This window comes from Triplophysa dalaica, chromosome 10 (assembly GCF_015846415.1).
Source record: "Triplophysa dalaica isolate WHDGS20190420 chromosome 10, ASM1584641v1, whole genome shotgun sequence".
Lineage (NCBI taxonomy): Eukaryota > Metazoa > Chordata > Actinopteri > Cypriniformes > Nemacheilidae > Triplophysa > Triplophysa dalaica.
Genome location: NC_079551.1, coordinates 2,900,653 through 2,919,954, shown reverse-complemented (window position 1 = coordinate 2,919,954; position 19,302 = coordinate 2,900,653). Strand labels below are relative to the sequence as shown.

Here is a 19,302-nt window from a genome sequence, read left to right as displayed (position 1 = left end):
ACGGGCCCGCCCACACGGCCAATCGGCGTGCACGAATAATATTGAAACACCAAAATGGACAAATGGCGAGCTGCTTATCAACTTGGAACATCCCGACGGGCCAATCACGGCCAAGGCGCCGCACCAATCAGCGCGCCCAGAAATTGGAACATTAATGGAACAGAAGATACGCGCTCGGCGGATCCAGAACAATCTTCTCTGTCTGCAGAAGATCCAGAACAATATTGAGTCTCTGCTCAAGCACCTGTGTATTATTAAAGGTTAAGATCCGGTGGTGTCCTCTGTGTCTGCAAAGTTATTCTGTCTATTGTTTTTAATGGAGAGGATGAAGAAAGATTTGGGGAAACCCGTAGCAGTGGAGACCTTCTGTGTTGGACCATATGCAGAAGCTTTAAAACAAGCTGAAAGAAAATAATAAATGTTTGCAAACCCCACTGGCCTCCTGACATCTCCAGAGATGAGAAAAAAAATGCAGCATTCTACAATGCAAAGGATTTTAGCTTTTGCAACTGCAGAGAAACCCTAAATAAAGGCCAAATTCTGTAAACCTTACTGGCCTCCTGTTATTTCTGCAGAGGAAAGTGAGACAAGGAGACTTTTTAGAGAAAGTTTAGAGATCCTTTAAAAAAAACTGCAGCCTCAGAAAAAACAAACAAACAACAACAAATTCCCGCTGTTCACCCCGTTCTTAAAAGTGAATTCTGTGTGTCTATTAAAAACAAAAAGTACTTGACTGTTTACATTAAAATTAATATATTTTTTCTTGAATCTTAATCAAAGGTGTGTTCTTAAATTTATTTTGATAATTATGTTTTTTAAGAGATATTGTATTTAATGTTTGTTTACTTGAATGTTTAAAGAAGCTGTTAAAGGAATTAAAGTTCAAAACAAGAAGCATGTTATGTAAGGTTTAATTTTAAACAAATGTAGCACATTAATAAAAATAACTTTTTACAAGAGTTTTGTAAATAAACATGCCTGTTCCTTTGTAATAAAACAAGTCAAATAACTTTTTACAAGAGCTTTTTATGATAATATATGTGGCATAATAAGAACAAGTCAAATAACTATGTACAAGTGGGCAAATAGACCATGTTCTTCAATATGAATGCATAATGCATGCTATATACAGAAAAACAAGAGCATAAGAGCAAACAAAAAGCAAAAAAATAACTTTCTATGTAAAAATAGAGTTTTATGTACATATTTACAATATATATATATATATTCACAATAAAATAATTTACATTGGTGGAGGAGGATTTCCTTCATTTCTCACCTCTTTAATCCAGTCCTCCACAGCATTCCCCTCTGTGGTGGCACAGAAGAATGTCCCTCCAATCCTGGCGTGCCAAAATATACACAACATTATATTCCCAACAAAGTGGTAGGGTCGAATAGCTGTTTCAGCCCCTAATGTCCCTGAAGGCTTCTGTCTGGCCACTGGAAGAGGGGTGTGAGACATCATGCTCATCTAAGGTAGGGGCAAACTCAGTGACAAGACATTTGCCTCTATCTTCTTCCTGTAGTCGTTGTACCTATTTAAAATTTTACAATTAAAAGAATTTCACCAAATCTGGAAATTGGTTTAGTGAAAGAAACTACTTACTAAAGCAGTTAGCTCAGTGACACTGTGGTTATAGGTAGTGATGTTATAACAGCTAAGGGTGCGTTTTAATAACTCCTCAATCTGTCAAAAAAAATCGCTGTAAAGCAAGACTTCTTGTGACTCATTGTTTTTATAAAATAGTTATTCCGTAGATGTTGCATTGTTTAAAAAAATAAAAGCAAGCAAATAAAATGTAGAGATAATATTAAAAATATAGTTGATCCTCCAAACATTTCCTTAGAAACAGAACAAATGTTTTATAATGAGAAGTGGGATAACTGAAAGAAAATACATACCAAACAGAAAGTGTCCGTTGATTGACCTCGAACAGTTGAATTCGGGTCTTTCCCTTCAGTGTAAGGCAGTTCCCCACCAGCCTCCTGATGGCCTGGTTGTCATGGAGAATGGCTGACCACCGGTTCATATTAACGCCCCAATTTATCCTACCTGCTGGATTTATTATCACAGCTTCAGGTGCAAATGTTAAAAACGTACCACATGCTGTGACTGGCTGGGAAAGTCTGCTTTGTGTGGGAGAAGTGTTAAACTTCTGGTTCCTTTCGAACACTAAGTTTCTTTCTGTGTTTTGGATTACACTTAAAATCAAATCAGAAATAGGCTGGATGTTGTAAGAGAATTCTTCTGCAGATCTGGGAGCATAAGAACTAGACACAAAGGCATCAAGCTTTTAACTCATTTATTTTATTTCAGCCTTTATAAAGGTAACAAAAGACCTCTGGATGGTTTCAAATGTCCAGGGGTTAACAGAATGACCAAATAAGATAAAGCACATAAGACAAAGAATGTTTAGCTTAGAATAATCCCCCCCCATATGGCCAGAGGGAAACCCTTCATCCAACTATCTAGCCAGGAATGTATTCAGTGAGCTTAACAACCTCACAATTCATTAGTTTGCATGTGTATATTCATTTATGCGGAAATTAAATCTAACAAGAAGCTCGGTGTGAGGGATGCCGAACATGTTGGGAAGATGATGCAGATGCCACAGGTGTCATGATTCCGCTATCATGTCATGTTTATTCTTGTTCTTGCAGCGCAGTCATGGCATAGCCCAAGGTTGTACGTGGAGGGAGAGATAGTGATCCTAACGGCTTGCTATACTCTCCCTCTGGTCTGTGTCTTTGTTCCCGCCATCTCGTTTTCTCGTAAGCTTTCCTTGAGTGTTCATCCCTATCACCAGGTCCTCATGAATTATCCTGTGTTTGTTCCCTTTAAAGAGTCCTCATGTTTCTTTGTCTTGTCTTGGTCATTGTCTGTATGTGTATGCTGTTGCTAGTTACCTTGTCATGCAAAGTTCCTGTTTCATCGTGTCTTGTAAGTGTAGTTTAGTGTTTGTTTTCTTAGTCTAGTCAGTCTGTGTCCTTGTTCTGGTAATTAGTTTATCTTGTCCTGTTTTCCCCCTCGTGAGTTATGTTTAGCTCTACTGTTTTACCCTCATATGTCACCTCATATTTACCCTTGTACTGAGAATGTCCATATTCTTTTGTCTTCGGCTGATGCCAAAGTTGACAAGTAAAAATTTTGGAAACCTTGCTGTTCTTGATTGGATTTCCTTCCTCAATAGCTTTCTTTTTTAGCCAGGCAGTGGTTTGAGGAACATCCTAAGCAATGTCTGTACCATGCACCCCTTTTCTGCTTCGGGAGTCTTTCAGAAACACTTCTGCCTACTGCAGTGGCACAGAAACTCTTTCCCTTGTAAAAAACTAAGTCTATTTGGCTGACCACACAAACTACATGGGAGTCCCTAGGGATCTCTGAGTCTTGCTGGCCTCTTCCCATTCTGCGAGTCCCTTCTCTCTTCTTCGGCTCTTTTCTTTCGCCTCCATGCAGTGGCCCTTGGCACCCGTTTAAGAGCTTCCTCAACCACAGAGGGATGTGGAGGCAGCACAGCCTGTGAAGCAGTTTGGGGTAAACCTGTCAAAGACATGAAATCATTAATATTATTCAGAACAATCCTTAACTAATTTATATTTTATTCATGTACATTATTTAGTCACCTGGTTTAGCTGGACGTCTCCGCACATCAGGCCATTGAGAGTTTCTGAATTTGTTCCTTTTTGTTTTTTTCTCTGAGGCTGCAGATCTTTTGATCTCTTAACTTTCTCTAAAACGTCTCCTTGTCTCACTTTCCTCTGCAGAAATAACAGGAGCCCAGTAAGGTTTACAGAATTTGGCCTTTTTTTACACTTTCTCTGCAGTTGCAAAAGCAAAAAGCCTTTGCATTGTAGCATGCTGCATTTTTTCCAAGTTCTTCAGTTTTTCTGCCTTCTTTTTCTCCTCCACCCTTAATTATACACAGGTGTTGGGGCAGTGACCCAATATTGTTCTGGATCTTTTGCAGACAGAGAAGATGGTTCTGGATCTTCTTTCTCTGCGGGTACATTTTGGGCGGTGTTCTTGAACGCTTCTCACGAACTGACGAGGAAATGTGGTTGCGTGTTTGAACGAGGTATGTATATAATTTACCACTATTCCAACATTTGATTTCATGAATATTGAATAGGCTAAAATTAGCCGGCTAGTTAGGTAACGTCAGGTTAGACCATTGGTTCCCAACTCTGGCCCGCGAGATCTTCTGGTTTATTAATGCCACGTACTTATCTGAAGTGTGGAGAGTAGGCCTACTTAGATTTGGAAGGAAGAAACACAAACCAAACACGCTTATTTAAACACACTCAAAGGACATGTCTCACTGTCTATAATTCAGCACATTTGTCACTTTCTAGATTCAAACAATCTGCGCAACCCAACTTTATGGTGAACGCATCTGTTCCTGTAGTAACTGATCAGCATCTTCGGGTGTTTAATCCGGGTTGGTGCTAAAATCGGCAGGAAAGTGGATCTCGCGGGCCAGAACCAATGGGTCAGACTTTACATTCACAAAGTTAATGTTAGATAGGGGACCAGATGAGACCTTTCTCCCGGATGCGTCCTTGCCAGGATTTAGTTTGTTTTTCAGGGAGTCGCATTTGTCAACCGCACACGTCATGCGTTATATTTTTACAACACTAGTACTGGTTGTACAGTCCTTTGGTCTACTTTGTAGTGGAAAGGGCTCTATAAATAAAGTAGACTTGAGACTTTAACTCGGTGGTTGAACCTCCTTATTGAAACGGGCCCCAGGTGGACGTTCAGACAGGATCTCTCACCATCACAACTCAACTCTATGTTTATTCGATGTTGACGGGGGAGGGGACAGAGAACAAAGCTTCGGGAAGTCACCACCGTGAGCCAATCCTGTTTGTCTGAGGACCTTCTGATCTGCATGTTTGCCCGTTCCTGGGCAGACAGACATAGTTTACACTAAATATCTTGTTTTTAAAGGTTTAATGATTAATGTGAGGCTTGGATTTGTTATGGAGTGTGTAACAGGTTTGTATCAGGAATGTGAAAGCCAAAGACAAGTACATGTGGTTTGTCCGCTTACCATCTATTAGAAGACTTGCTGAAGCACCGTGGTATAAATACCCAGCAGTCCAGCTGCTTGTTCGTGCTTGCTTCGGCAGCACATATACTAAAATTGGAACGATACAGAGAAGATTAGCATGGCCCCTGCGCAAGGATGACACGCAAATTCGTGAAGCGTTCCTCATTTTTGTCCTTTATTTATACTTTAATTCGTCATTTTAATCAAATTCTTTATTATAAATGAGTTTTAACTGAAAATGACATCAGCTGTGCACATTTCTAAGACTCATTTCATGATTTAAGGTCTGTGTGTTGAACCATAACGTCAAATTCTCACCTTTTAGCATTTTATCTCTTTAAAAGAGCATTAAGGTTTCAATACATGAATACAAGTCAAACAGACAAGCAGAGAGACATAAAAGCACTTGACTTACTAAATATTTATGTGTGTATGTGCAAAGTATACTTGACCAATAAACTTGTCATTTCCCCTTTATAAAAAATGAAAGATTTGCATTTTAAATAATTCTGTGGGACTATTTAATGGGTTCAACATAATGTGTGATCCTCTGGCGCCCCCTGGTGCACAAACTGAAAGTTGTCCATTAATGTCTTGAACGCCCTCGATGTTTTTTTCAGTATATTTATTGTTCAAAATGACTTTTTTCTAATAATGGTTTAAAGTGTTTTTATTTGGAAATGAATTCTTATGGCAAAATACACCAGGAGAACCTGTTTGACCTGCTTAACCTGGTTAAAAACCTCAGATAAAATATCTGCTTAAAGATTTGACGGTCTCCAGATGGCGCTATAACATTAGATTACTGACCTGTGATTGAATCGATGTGTCCTTTCGGTTTATAATGTATAATACATATAATAAAACATGTAAATAGAGAAATATATTTGTAGATGTGTTAGTATAATATATGTTCTACTTTAGGTGGCAACAAAATACAGAGCCTGAGGTTCACGAGCCTTGGTCGCCCCTCACAGCATCAGATGCGCGTCCACAAGAACAGAAACAACTACGAGGTTTTACACAAACAGTGAAAGATGAAGATAAAATAACTTACATTTCGCTCTGAGGAGAAGTTTTCAGTTAAGAAGTGAAGGAGCTTCCCGAGTCAAGACAGATGTTATGACACATCAACGATCAACTAAATCTTCTGGACCAGTATTTGGCTTTAAAACACTTTAAACTCCACATTGTTTCATGCAAATCTTCGCTATTTTATTGTGTGCATGCATGCTTTACCTAAATTGAACTTTTTTCCCAAATATTTTAATAAAATATTTGAAAATAAGATCACAGTCATGTTTCCAATACATGTGTGCAAAAAATAATATTCTGGATAAATATTCGTTGCGTTTCAAACTCTATTTATAATATTTAGTTTTTGGGTATCCGTGATATCTGTCACGATGCTTTATAGAAACACTATATTTTATGAAATACTGTGACCCGCAATGCAAAGCGTGAGGGGCGGGTGATGAAACAACTCACAACACATCAGCCAATCAGAAGCCAGCACACTGTTCCATTTGTTCCACTCTGCAGGGTGCGGAACCCGAACAATCTTCTCTGTACGAGGATGATGATGAATCTTCTCCTCGGCCCCCTGACACATCATAGCACACAAGTCAATTATACAACAGGTGATGTCACAACGAAGCGATATACAGTACTGAAGACCCTCTCATCCCCCACGCGAAACGCGCAGTCCGCGGACCCGCCCACACGGCCAATCGGCGTGCTCGAGAAATATTGAAACGCCAAAATGGACAAATGGCGAGCTGCGCAACAATTTGGAACATCCCGCCGTCCAATCACGGCCAAGGCGCAGCACCAATCAGCGCGCCCAGAAATTGGAACATTAATGGAACAGAAGACACGCGCTCTGCGGATCCAGAACAATCTTCTCTGTCTGCAGAAGATCCTGAACAATATTGAGTCTCTGCTCCAGCACATGTGTATAATTAAAGGTGGAAGATCCGGTGTGTCCTCTGTGTCTGAAAAGTTATTCTGTCTATTGTTTTTAATGGAGAGAATGAAGAAAGATTAACCTGTAGCGCAAGGATGACACGCAAATTCGTGAAGCGTTCCTCATTTTTGTCCTTTATTTATACTTTAATTCATCATTTTAATCAAATTCTTTATAATGAATGAGTTTAACTGAAAATGACATCAGCTGTGCACATTTCTAAGACTTATTTCATGATTTAAGGTCTGTGTGTTGTCATGTGTTGAACCATAACGTAAAATTCTGACCTTTTAGCATTTTATCTCTTTAAAAGAACATTAAGGTTTCAATACATGAATACAAGTCAAACAGACAAGCAGAGAGCCATAAAAGCACTTGACTTACTAAATATTTATGTTTGTATGTGCAAAGTATACTTGACCAATAAACTTGTCATTTCCCCTTTATAAATATTAATGATTTGCATTTTTTAATAATTCTATAGGACTATTTAATGAGTTCATCATAATGTGTGATCCTCTGGCGCCCCCTGGTGCCTAAACTGAAAGTTGCCCATTAAGGTCTTGAACGCCCTCGATGTTTTTTTCAGTATATTTATTGTTCAAAAGGACTTTTTTCTAATAATGGTTTAAAGTGTTTTTATTTGGAAATTAATTCTTATGGCAAAATACACCAGGAGAACCTGTTTGAGCTGCTGAACCTGGTTAAAAACCTCAGGTAAAATATCTGCGTAAAGATTTGACGGTCTCCAGATGGCGCTATAACATTAGATTACTGACCTGTGATTAAACCGATGTGTCCTTTCGGTTTATAACGTATAATACATATAATAAAACATTTAAATAGAGAAATATATTTGTAGATGTGTTAGTATAATATATGTTCTACTTTAGGTGGCAACAAAATACAGAGCCTGAGGTTCACGAGCCTTGGTCGCCCCTCACAGCATCAGATGCGCGTCCACAAGAACAGAAACAACTACGAGGTTTTACACAAACAGTGAAAGATGAAGATAAAATAACTTACATTTCGCTCTGAGGAGAAGTTTTCAGTTAAGAAGTGAAGGAGCTTCCCGAGTCAAGACAGATGTTATGACACATCAACAATCAACTAAATCTTCTCGACCAGTATTTGGCTTTAAAACACTTTAAACTCCACATTGTTTCATGCAAATCTTCGGTATTTTATTGTGTGGATGCACGCTTTAGTTGAATTGAACTTTTTTCCCAAATATTTTAATAAAATATTTGAAAATGACACTTCACAGTCATGTTTACAATACATGTGTGCAATAAATATTATGGCTAAATATTTTTTTGTCGTTTCAGACTCTATTTATAATATGAAGATCTTAGGTATCCGTGATATCTGTCACGATGCTTTATAGAAACACTATATTTTATGTAATACTGTGTCCCGCAATGCAAAGCGTGAGGGGCGGGTGATGAAACAATTCACAACACATCAGCCAATCAGAGGCCAGCACACTGTTCCATTTGTTCCACTCTGCAGGGTGCGGAACCCGAACAATCTTCTCTGTACGAGGATGATGATGAATCTTCTCCTCGGCCCCCTGTGTTCACTGACACCCTTGGCGGGTCACAACTTATTTCAGTGTTTGTTTATTAGCACATATGTTGCCGTACATATACACAAGTGTTTATATGTTAAAAATGTTAACTCGAGAGGCCATTTATTAATTTTGCCAAAATGCTTTCTGAACTTCATATCTGAGAAGTAAATGTTTATAGGAGTGTCAAAATGCAACAATTTATTGATTTTTATTCATAAAGTGCTTTCTTCATATAATTATGTTCTTTAAGTCTTGGGTTATTGCACAATGCACATTAAATTTAAATATTTAATATAGTAGAAATGTCCACATTAATGAGAAAATTGCAAGCTTTATAATATTAAATATACACAGAAGAAAAACAACAATAAACTAACAAAAACAATATATACATGTCTGTATATATAATTTCAGCGTTGTCCTCTCCTCATTTCCTCTGTCCACTGCTCAACAGATTTTTCCTGAGGCTTTTGTACAAAAGTGAACCCTTCGAAACTGACTCGCCAAACTCTTTAGTCGGCCACACTTTTTACAAACATTGTTCTGTCTTTTGCCTCTTTTTCTTAATGGCACCTTGTGCTGCAGCTGCCTCTGCCGCCAAGCTGTGGTTCTCGGCACCTTTGGACCAGGAGGTGTAGCAGCAGGTACATCAATATCTTCAGTGTCTGTAGCCTGAAGCAAGTGGGCTGGGTCAGGGACTGCAACACTTTCCTGGACTGGAGGGGACTGGCCTTGCACCTGTTGTGCTGCAGCAGGCATGACAACAGCCACTGAAGAGGGTTTGCCTTGAACACGCTGCACTGCCTGTCCCGATGCATCCGCAGGAATGTCGAACTCGTATGTGACGTGCTAACCTGATGACGTGATCATAACCAAGTTTGCCATCTGGTCCCAGGATCTCCATCTGTACATTAAAGGAAATTATTACACAAGTGCTACCATGCTTAGATATGTGTTTCAAAGTATGTCAGACTTTGAAACATCTAAAAGTGAGGCAATGAAGTAACTTCAAAATAAAGGATCATTGTCACAATGTTAATGTCTATATGGGATGTAAATTACCTGGCTCTGACTGGGCGGCTTGTCTATCATGGGCTCGAGCAAAGTAACCTCTGCTGCATCACTCTGCATCCTCTGAAATGAAGTGTATACGGTAATTTCCACTTAGATCAAAATAAATGATCATTATCACAATGTTAATACCTATATGGGATGTAAATTACCTGCATCTGAGAGGGCCTCTCATCTCTCAGGAAAGACTCTTTCCGTGTCAATGACAGACCACGAGGTTGCATGGCCTCTGCCTGCTGCTGCACGCATAGTTGCCAACCTCAGCTTTAAAAACAAGCCCAATATTATTTGATTATTTTTCTCTCCATCGTTCTAATTTATCATTTACTATTTTTTTACAATAAATGAGCCTGCAATATTTAAACTGGAAATTCTTGTTTATTTCAAAAAATGAAGAGCAGACGATATTTAGAAAAAAAATCAGCAAACGGCAACAAAACGTGAGGGCACACTATAACCTCTCATCTTTGATGAGCTGTGAGCAGGGTTGAGAGATGGAAAAAGATAACAGCCTTAAAGGGCTTTGTTGTACTTTTTTCCATACTTGGACCACTTTGTTGGTGCCATTGTTTTCTCAAATTTACATGTTTTATTTATGTCCATTTAAATGTCATCTCTTGGATTACAACGTCACGCGCCTGCAATTTGAATGAGATTTTTCTCCAATGAGGGGAGAGGGGAAGGAGAGGCTGAATGTTTTGACGAAATACGTCACAGAATTGATATTACTTCATTGATTGGCAATTAGTTGTAATCTGAAAATGTCAATCAATGCATGCGTTTAAAACGGTGACCATAAATCTAAAGAAAGGAAGTTGCTTGTCAAATTTTCCTAACAAGCAACAAATATTTTTTAAATAAGCTAAAAAAAAACGCAACCCACGACTCATGATTTTTTTTAACGCGATGGCAACTATGGCTCTACGTCTAAGCTGAGCTCCATGTGTAAAAACTATTCCGCCTAAAACATGGACTCTCCCGATCACCCCTATCCTTTGAAGCGAAATGGACTGTACCAAAGTTTGTGATGCGGTTTTCAGGTAACCGAGCGGATAAAAGGTGAACGTTAGGACAGAGTTCAGTTGTGCTAAAGTTTAGAGAAGAAACGGGTGGATCGAACTTTCAAAGTGTACATTGTTTGCATATGTGTGCGTGCATCATAATGTAAGTACCCCGAAATATGTATACCTGTAACTGTTTGGTTGTTTGCATGTAACTGTCGCATTCGGCACTATAATATACATATGATTACATTTAATACCGTTACGTGACTGCGCTATTGACGGTCAACTGTTATTGGAGGTAGTTAACATTCATGTAATGTGTGTATGTGTATGTATGTCTATTTCTTAGCACAACCACTCAGTAATAGTATAGGGCCTCATAAGTGTTCAGAGCTATTGGCTAAATTAGCACCTGCGCACGTGGAGAAGCAGCCGCTTGCACCTGGGCAGCGCATGTATATCAGCTTTGTTCAGAGTATATCAGTATATCAGAGTTGTTGCTTCGTTTGTTAATCTATAGTATTTATAGCTGTTCAAAGTATTTACTAGTTGATTTATGTTTGTGATATTTTTCTATATTTCATGTTTGTTTTTTATTTATTTGTTACAGAACCACACACAAGGTTTATGCATCAATAAACAAGATTTAGAAATCACTGGATTGAGACATTGTTGTCATTACAAGCAACTTGTAGCCTTCAGCCTATAGAAAAGAAGAAATTCTTCACCATGATTTCGAGGGGCTCACCACTCATAGCAATATCCGCAACCCCTCATCAGTCTCCAGATCACTCTCAAGGTCTTGCTCCTGAATCCCATCCGGAATATCAGGGTCGTCACCGAAATCTCCCCCAAAAGCGGTGTTTGTTTGGGAATACAAATATTGCACACCAATGAGTTCATCTGTAGACATTCAAAATGTGATGAGCACAGGGGTGAAATGCAGGTGTCACAGCTACTACACAAGTTTCATGTGTGCTGCACGACGAACATGTTACCCGTGTATTCGCCAGTGCTGGTGTAGTCCTCCACCAAATTAAGGCCCATAAACTGCTGGCTCAGGGTGTTGGCGTACCGCTACAGATGAACACCGAACATGACATCCTTTTTGCTCCCACCTTCAACCTCAGCAACCGCATGAGCCTCATTCCACTGTACAAGCCATTTCAGCAAGAACATCTGAAAATGAAGGTCATTTGCACTTGTTCCTATAAAAGCAGGCAGAAAGAAATTGGCACCAAGGAAACCACGTGACAAAATAACTCACTTTGTTTACGAAAAAATGGATACCTGGCACAAAGCGGTTCAAGTGCAAGTGAAAGGACTCCAAGGATGTCGAGCCACGTGCATAGCGATACTGGGGTAGAATGATGCCCCCTTTTGTCACCTGCCCTATCTTTCTGTACAGCTGCACGCGTGGTGGGTCCTGGATACAGTTGATGTGCAGCTGCTGTGTCCGTATCTCGTTCATCCTGTCGTTGTCTAAGAGCCTTACTCCCTTTGTGTCCGTTGCCTACATGAAGTCCTTTAGGAGCTGTTCGATCAGCTCCTTAGTCTCCGGTGCCCCACGAGTGCGGCGGCGACAGTGTGCATGACCACCAGCAGGTCCCACTCGCTAAACATTGCTGTCGCCTTGCCTTTACCTCCTGAGGCGCAGCAGTCCTGGTCCACGTAAAGTATTTGAGGAGGAGCTTCTCCAGCTCGACGGTAGCGATCCACAAATCCGGAACACATGGGCAGCAGGCCGTTTCCCTCTCTTTCTGTGAGGATACACATGAGGACTTGTCCAATTTCGTTCCACACATCTGTCGCCCACGAAGCGGTGCCAGCAACTTCACCAGCTAGCTTCTTGGTGATCTAAAGCACACGATAAGAAATATTACTATTATCATGCAAGGAACATTTTTATTTTTTTATAATTATAATAACTAAATGTGACACTAAATGAGGTGTTGGCTTTTTGGTGGAATCCATCTTCAAGATGGAACCATAGACAGAGCTGACACGGGCCTAAGCTCAGAAAGCCGTGTCAGTACGTCTTTAGCGTACACGGACAGCAGCCAAGAAGGACCAGGCACGGGCCCCATCTGTGGCAGTGGGGCAACGAGACTGCTGGGATCAGTTTCCTGGTTCACAAACGTCTTCAGCACAGACAGATACATTGCTGACTGGCTCAGCCAATGCTCTTTGTGTCTGATGCACAGGTGCCTGTACAGAGCTGTGGCACTGTTCCCTAGCGTACACCCCCGCAGCAATCTCACAACCTCTCTGCTCAGCGGAACCCAAACAATCTTCTCTGTATGCAAAAGATCCAGAACAATCTTGAGTCACTGCCCCAGCACCTGTATTTAATTAAATATGGAAGATCCGGTGGTGTCCCCTGTGTCTGCAAAGTTATTCTGTCTATTTTTAATGGAGAGGATGAAGAATGATTTAGGAAAACCTGTAGCAGTGGGGACCTTTTGCAACGGCAGAGAAAGCCAAAAGAATTGCCAAATTCTGTAAACCTTACTGGCCTCCTGTTATCTCTGCCAAGCAAAGTTTTTGGAGATCAAGCCTTCAAAAAGTCTGCAGCCTCAGAGAAAAAAACAAAAAGGGGAAAAAATTAAGAAAATCTCAATGGCCTGATGTGCTGAGACATCCAGCTAAACCAGGTGACTAAATAATGCACATGAATAAAATATAAATTAGTTGAGGAATGTACTTTATAATATTAATGATTTAATGTCTCTGACAGGTTTACCCCAAACTGCTTCACAACCCTCTGTGGATGGGGAAGTCTGTAAACGGGTGCCAGGGGCCACTGCATGGAGGCGAAAGAAAAGAGCCGAAGAAGACCGAAGGGCCTTGCAGTATGGTAAGAAGCCAGCAAGATGCAGAGATCCCAAGGGATTAACATGTCATGTGTGGTCAGCCGAAAAGATTAGAGTTCGGACAGTTTTTACAAGGGAAAGAGTTTCTGTGCCACTGCAGTATGTAGAAGTGTTTCTGAATGACTCTCTGAGCAGAAGAGGGTTCATGGTACAGACATTGGTCAGGATGTTCCTCGACTGCCTGGCGAAGAAGACAAAGAACAGGTGCAGCAGAAAGCTATTGAGGAAGGCAATACAATCAGGAACAGAAAGGTTTCCAAAATTTTTACATGTCAACTTTGCCTTCAGCCTAAGACAAAATAATGTGGACATTCTCAGTACAAGAGTAAAAGGTTTTGCTCGACATATGATGGTAAAACAGTAGAGCTGTGGCTGGCCGAGCAGCGGGCTGTTGACCCCGTCCTTAAAAGATAATTCTGTGTGTGTCACGGAACACAAAGTACTCAAAAGCAGGAAGCCGTTGAAGAGAGTTTATCCTGCACAAAAACAAAGCTGCTTGTTAACTCCAAACACGGCAGAAACAACAAAAAATAGTCCAGAGATCCCAGGAACCGAAAGCCAGAGGGATAATGCTGTAAAGAAGTGGGCAGAGAGGAACAACCTTAACAAGCAACAGTCCCAGAAGTTCAACTCTGCCAACGGCCACACCACAAACATGTATCCGGTAATTCAAGGGTTAGCTAGTAAATACTGGAAGCACATGCAAAAATCATAAAATACCCCATAAATCCACTGTACAAGTGGGCAAATAGACCATGTTCTTCAATATGAATGCATTATGCATGCTATATACACTAAAACAAGAGCATAAGAGCAAAAAATTGCAAAAAAAATAACTTTCTATGTAAAAATAGTTTACTATGTGTATATATTCACAATAAATTAATTTACATTGGAGGAGGAGGATTTCCTTAATTTCTCATCTCTTTAATCCAGTCTTCCCCTCTGTGGTGGCACAGAAGAATGTCCCTCCAATCCTGGCGTGCCCAAACTCTCTTCTGCATGGTTGCCCACACTGACGGCCCTGTAGTGTTTGCGGGCCTGTTCACAAGCCAAACTCTCTGCTGCCTTCCTTTTTCTCCAAAGTGTTGACCTGCTCAAGGCTTTAAGGGGAGATTCCCCTGCAGCAGAGAGGGGCGCAGCTGCAGGGTGAGGTGGGCATTGTCCCTGCCAAGTGGCCTGATTTGACTTGTCCGGGTTCACAACAAAGTGGTAGAGTCGAATAGCTGTTTCAGCCCCTAATGTCCCTGAAGGCTTCTGACTGGCCACTGGAAGAGGGGTGTGAGACATCATGCTCATCTGAGGTAGGGGCAAACTCAGTGACAAGACATTTGGCTCTATCTTCTTCCTGTAGTCGTTGTACCTATTTAAAATTGTACAATTAGAAGAATTGCAAAAAATCTGGAAATTGGTTTGGTGAAAGAAACTACTTACTAAAGCAATTAGCTCAGTGACACTGTGGTTATAGACAGTGATGTTATAACAGCTAAGGGTGCGTTTTAATAACTCCACAATCTGACATAAAATCACTGTAAAGCAAGACTTCTTGTGACTCATTGTTTTTATAAAATAGTTATTCCGTAGATGTTGCGAGGTTTAAAAAAATAAAACAAAGCAAATAAAAATGTAGTGATATTAATAAAAATATAGTTGATCTTCCAAACATTTCCTTTGAAACAGAACAAACGTTTTATAATGAGAAGTGGGATAACTGAAAGAAAATACATACCAAACAGAAAGTGTCCGTTGATTGACCTCGAACAGCTGAATTCGGGTCTTTCCCTTCAGTGTAGGGCAGTTCCCCACCAGCCTCCTGATGGCCTGGTAGTCGTAGAGAATGGCTGACCACCGGTTCATAGTAACGCCCCACTTTATCCTACCTGCTGGATTTATGGAGCACAGCTCCAGACATACAGCCTCTACAATTCTGCTTATTGTAGGCCATTGTGCAGATCCTGATCCTTGCCCCAGGACACACCTGTAAAATAAGGAAAGGATTTATTAAGTGTTATTTGTTTAGCATTATCACAGCTTTAGGTGCAAATGTTTAACTTACCGCTTAAGGCTCTCTTTTCTGTGGCAGGATTTGTTTTTCGAGTGTGAGGCTTTAAACCTGCCCTACAAAAGCTTGTCCTTGTGCCTGGGTGGATAGGAAACCCCCTGTTTGTCACTGTCTGGGAGTCTGTCCCACAGCACGATAATAACAGTGGCTTCCCTATCCGAGAGACGGGTTGTTTTTCCTGAGCTCGACCAGGTACCTCGCCAGCTCCACCACCCTTTCATACTCTGGAGCCCCATCCGGTCCTCTTCACACCTACAAGAAGAAAGAACATTCCAAAATTAATTATGAAACACTAAAGCAAAGTAGTCAAAGAATACAAATCAGGATATGCTAAATATAAAATAAATGTTCTTTTATTATTAGCTTTACTTGTCTGTATTAATTCTGCTACATTGGTATGCTTTTATTCATAGCTGAGGCCACCAAGACAGCATCCGTTGGCTCCTCATCTTTGGCAAAAAAATAAAAATGTAAATCATAAAGAAGTTCAAACATTTGAACTAGGCTAGAATTACAATAAAAAACGTACCACGTGCTGTGACTGGGTGGGAATGTCTGCTTTGTGTGGGAGAAGCTCGGTGTGAAGGATGCCGAACATGTTGGGAAGATAATGCAGATGGCATAGGTGTCATGATTCAGCTATCATGTCATGTTTATTCTTGATTCTTGAATGAGCAGGCGTATTGGAGAAAGGCATCCTTTTTCTCCATGAGGGCCCCTCTGTTCAGTCTCCAAGCCTCACGCTCCCACTGATGCGCAGATAGGACCATGAGGATGTAAACAAGGTAATTTTCAAGAAGCCACTTGAAGGTTTTCCCCCTGTACTGCCCAAATTGAATGGCACTCTGACTCGCTAACACCAATTGATCAAAGGGATCCCCTCCAGCGTCAACAACTCTGACCTTGGCCTCCCCCAGCACAGCTTCAGAGTCCTTTGGAACAAACGACACTCCTTTAGCCACTTGGGCCATGTGGAGTTTCTCCATGACGGATGCTTTCTTTGATTCCATCAGCACCAGGTCTCCAGCTTCATTGCGCAGGTTAGCACAATCAAAAACGGGGATTATTGCTTTTATAAAACGGTAAAGACATAAAGTTTCATGAGATTAGTTTGAGAACACCAAATTGGTGTTCAATAGAAACAGAAAATTCTATGAGATATTGATACGGTTTTAAAGTAAGAAAAGCACTTACCTGTTATCTGACACACTTCGTCGAAAGCCAATGAAACGATAGCAGTTTCTAATACCCCGCACTTGAAACAATTCGTCGGGGGCCAATCAGCAGGAGAGACAATTCGAGCAGTTCACTCGACGATTGGTTTCACTTTATTTGTTGAACATAACATAAAATTCTCACCTTTTAAATACAAGTTAAGCAGATAATTTATATTGTTTAAGTAATAATTAAAATCCTCTATTTAAAAACTAAATCAAATTTGCATTTTATAATAATTCTGTAAGACTATTTGATGGGTTCAACATAATGTGTGATCCTCTGGTGCCTAAACTGAAAGTTGTCTATTAAGGTCTTGAACACCCTCGTCGTTCTTTTCAGTATATTTTTTATTTTACAAAAGGACTTTTTTATAATAGTGGTTTAAAGTATTTTCATTGTGAAATCATTTCTTTTGGCAACCTAAATCAGGAAAACCTGTTTGAGCTTCTTAACCTGTTTGAAAACCTCAGATAAAATATCTGCGTAAAGATTCGAATTTCATAAAATATTTGTAAATAACACTTCAAAGTGCGAGTGGCGCCGTCAATGCTGCCAGGACCTGCCCCTGGTGCGACTGCAATTACTGACCTTTGTTTGGAGGCAGCGAACTTTTTGATATGTTTGAAAACGTTTCAGTGGAAGATCCCTTCACTGTCATTTTGTCTATTTCATCATCATTACCGCATGCAGGCTGATGTGCGTCTGAGCTCTTGTGTACATATACAACGTTCATTTATTTGTACGTATTGTATTTATTTATCACGTGTCCACGCATGCGTTATTCTTTCTTCAGTCATTTAGAGCAGCAGATTCCACAGTGTGCAAGAAAATGCTTGTTATGCTATATTAAACTCATACACGTTCATGCAATGTAATTGTTGTTTTAAAAATGAGTGTGTGTTGGAATGCATTGTTAAAATTTGAAAATCACTTATTTATGCTATTTTGCCAGAGCTAATTCACATTGTTTTCCTTTGTTTTTGGAAAACCCATGTTTCTACGTTGAAAAATGAAAGGCTAAATTACTGCGCACGAGGGGAACGTGCACATAATGACACTACAATATTTTTTTACGATCTTTGTAGTCATTCTAACCTTGAATTATAACGGCTGCCATTATAAAATAAAACCTGAAATATAAATGTATTATTTTCAGATTTGTAAATGGTACATTTGTTTAATCTGTTTGTTCTTGCACTTCAATTAAAATGGATTTGACTTGAGAGGATTCATTTGCAATGTTTTGTTTCAACATTCAATAGGTTAATTACCAATAGATTTATAGGTATCATGAGTATGAAGTTGCACTTGCAACTAAGTGGGAAAATGTGTCCTCTGTATTTACCCTAACTATGGGGACCAACTCCAATTCTGAGGTGCGTTGGTCAAGATCAATGAAAGGAGTATCTGAAACGTAATATATCAATAGCATGCATGTTGTTTGAGTAATATCAGAATTATCTTTGTGCTTAAACAATAATAAAAAGGTACACAACTCAACTCTGGACTTTATCAAATAACCATCAGTAGCAAGCAGAGACCTTATACACATTCAACGTTACTGTCTATGGTGAGTAGAGATTTATTATTTGTTCTGTCTGTTACATATCTTATTGACATTAATTGACATTGTTTCTTAGGAGTGTAATATGTTTTATGGGTTTGAGATGTAATGTTAATACTGTTATTCATTTGATTTCTTTTAGGCCATTTGTCATTCGTTTTATATTTTAACCTTTATGACTAAATGTATAAAAAACTGATGATACAACAAGACTTTTGTCTTATACAGTAATTATATGCCATTGCTTTCTGTTTCATCTTTATCGGCTCATCTGCCTATACAGATGATTCTATCACACAATGTCCTTATTCACTGTGTGTGTAGAGAGAGAGTGCTATAGATCATATTGAATTTTATGAGCCCATATGAAAATATTTTATCGTCACACTTTAATGGTTATATTAATTTATTTTATGGAGAAATTAAACACAAATGTGTAAGGCGTTTATTTGCACACATAACATAGAAGCTATGGAGTGTGTGGTGGTTGCTTCATATGTCAGGGCTTCTTCCACATACTTCCGGCTGCTATGTTTTAAATAAGCACCACATGGCGCTGTTCTCGCTTCACTTGGCTAAAAAGCTTCACGAGGCTTCGTCTCGTCCCTAACTTGCTTACGACACAGCTTAAATGCTCATTGGGCGAGAATGTCAGCTGATATCTTTTTTAAGTGTGCCATTATTAGTTAAGTCCATTAATTGAAGTAGTTTGTGTTTTTATGCGGAAAAACACCTATGCGAAGAATATTGTTCTCATAACCACCTTCATATGAAAGCACTGGCGATTAAACTGCATCAATTCCATCTGCGATAAAAATCACATTACAAAACAAGATGGTATACAGTTTACTTTCGAAAACATCAATTTTAAGCGGGGCTAAGGCAAGACAAATAAAAGATAATACAACAAAGAC

The 19,302-nt window shown here is 39.7% G+C and overlaps 3 long non-coding RNA genes and 1 other non-coding gene across 9 annotated transcripts; 2 read left to right on the top strand and 2 right to left on the bottom strand.

Moving 5' to 3' along the window:
* Positions 1-2,293: 2,293 nt before the first annotated feature.
* On the bottom strand, positions 2,294-8,195 carry LOC130430148 (uncharacterized). 3 transcript variants are annotated; one of them, XR_008907737.1, is made up of 3 exons: positions 8,050-8,195; positions 3,628-6,660; positions 2,294-3,544 (listed from the first exon to the last, which is right to left on the bottom strand). It is a non-coding gene; the product is annotated as an uncharacterized LOC130430148 (long non-coding RNA). The 3 variants fall into 3 exon arrangements; XR_008907738.1 differs by lacking the exon at positions 8,050-8,195 and having other exon boundaries at positions 3,628-4,909; positions 5,058-6,770; XR_008907736.1 differs by lacking the exon at positions 8,050-8,195 and having other exon boundaries at positions 3,628-6,770.
* LOC130431081 (U6 spliceosomal RNA) lies at positions 5,121-5,227 on the top strand. The gene has a single exon (XR_008908105.1). It is a non-coding gene; the product is annotated as a U6 spliceosomal RNA (small nuclear RNA).
* A 584-nt stretch (positions 8,196-8,779) lies between the features above and the next one.
* On the bottom strand, positions 8,780-16,926 carry LOC130429929 (uncharacterized). 4 transcript variants are annotated; one of them, XR_008907705.1, is made up of 10 exons: positions 16,136-16,276; positions 15,976-16,055; positions 15,601-15,858; positions 15,274-15,522; positions 11,962-14,907; positions 11,670-11,879; positions 11,400-11,574; positions 9,820-9,931; positions 9,659-9,730; positions 8,780-9,500 (listed from the first exon to the last, which is right to left on the bottom strand). It is a non-coding gene; the product is annotated as an uncharacterized LOC130429929 (long non-coding RNA). The 4 variants fall into 4 exon arrangements; XR_008907706.1 differs by adding an exon at positions 16,801-16,926 and having other exon boundaries at positions 15,601-16,675; XR_008907704.1 differs by having other exon boundaries at positions 15,601-16,055.
* On the top strand, positions 9,950-18,047 carry LOC130429930 (uncharacterized). The gene is made up of 3 exons (XR_008907708.1): positions 9,950-10,831; positions 11,282-13,325; positions 13,409-18,047. It is a non-coding gene; the product is annotated as an uncharacterized LOC130429930 (long non-coding RNA).
* The last annotated feature ends 1,255 nt before the right edge of the window (positions 18,048-19,302 follow it).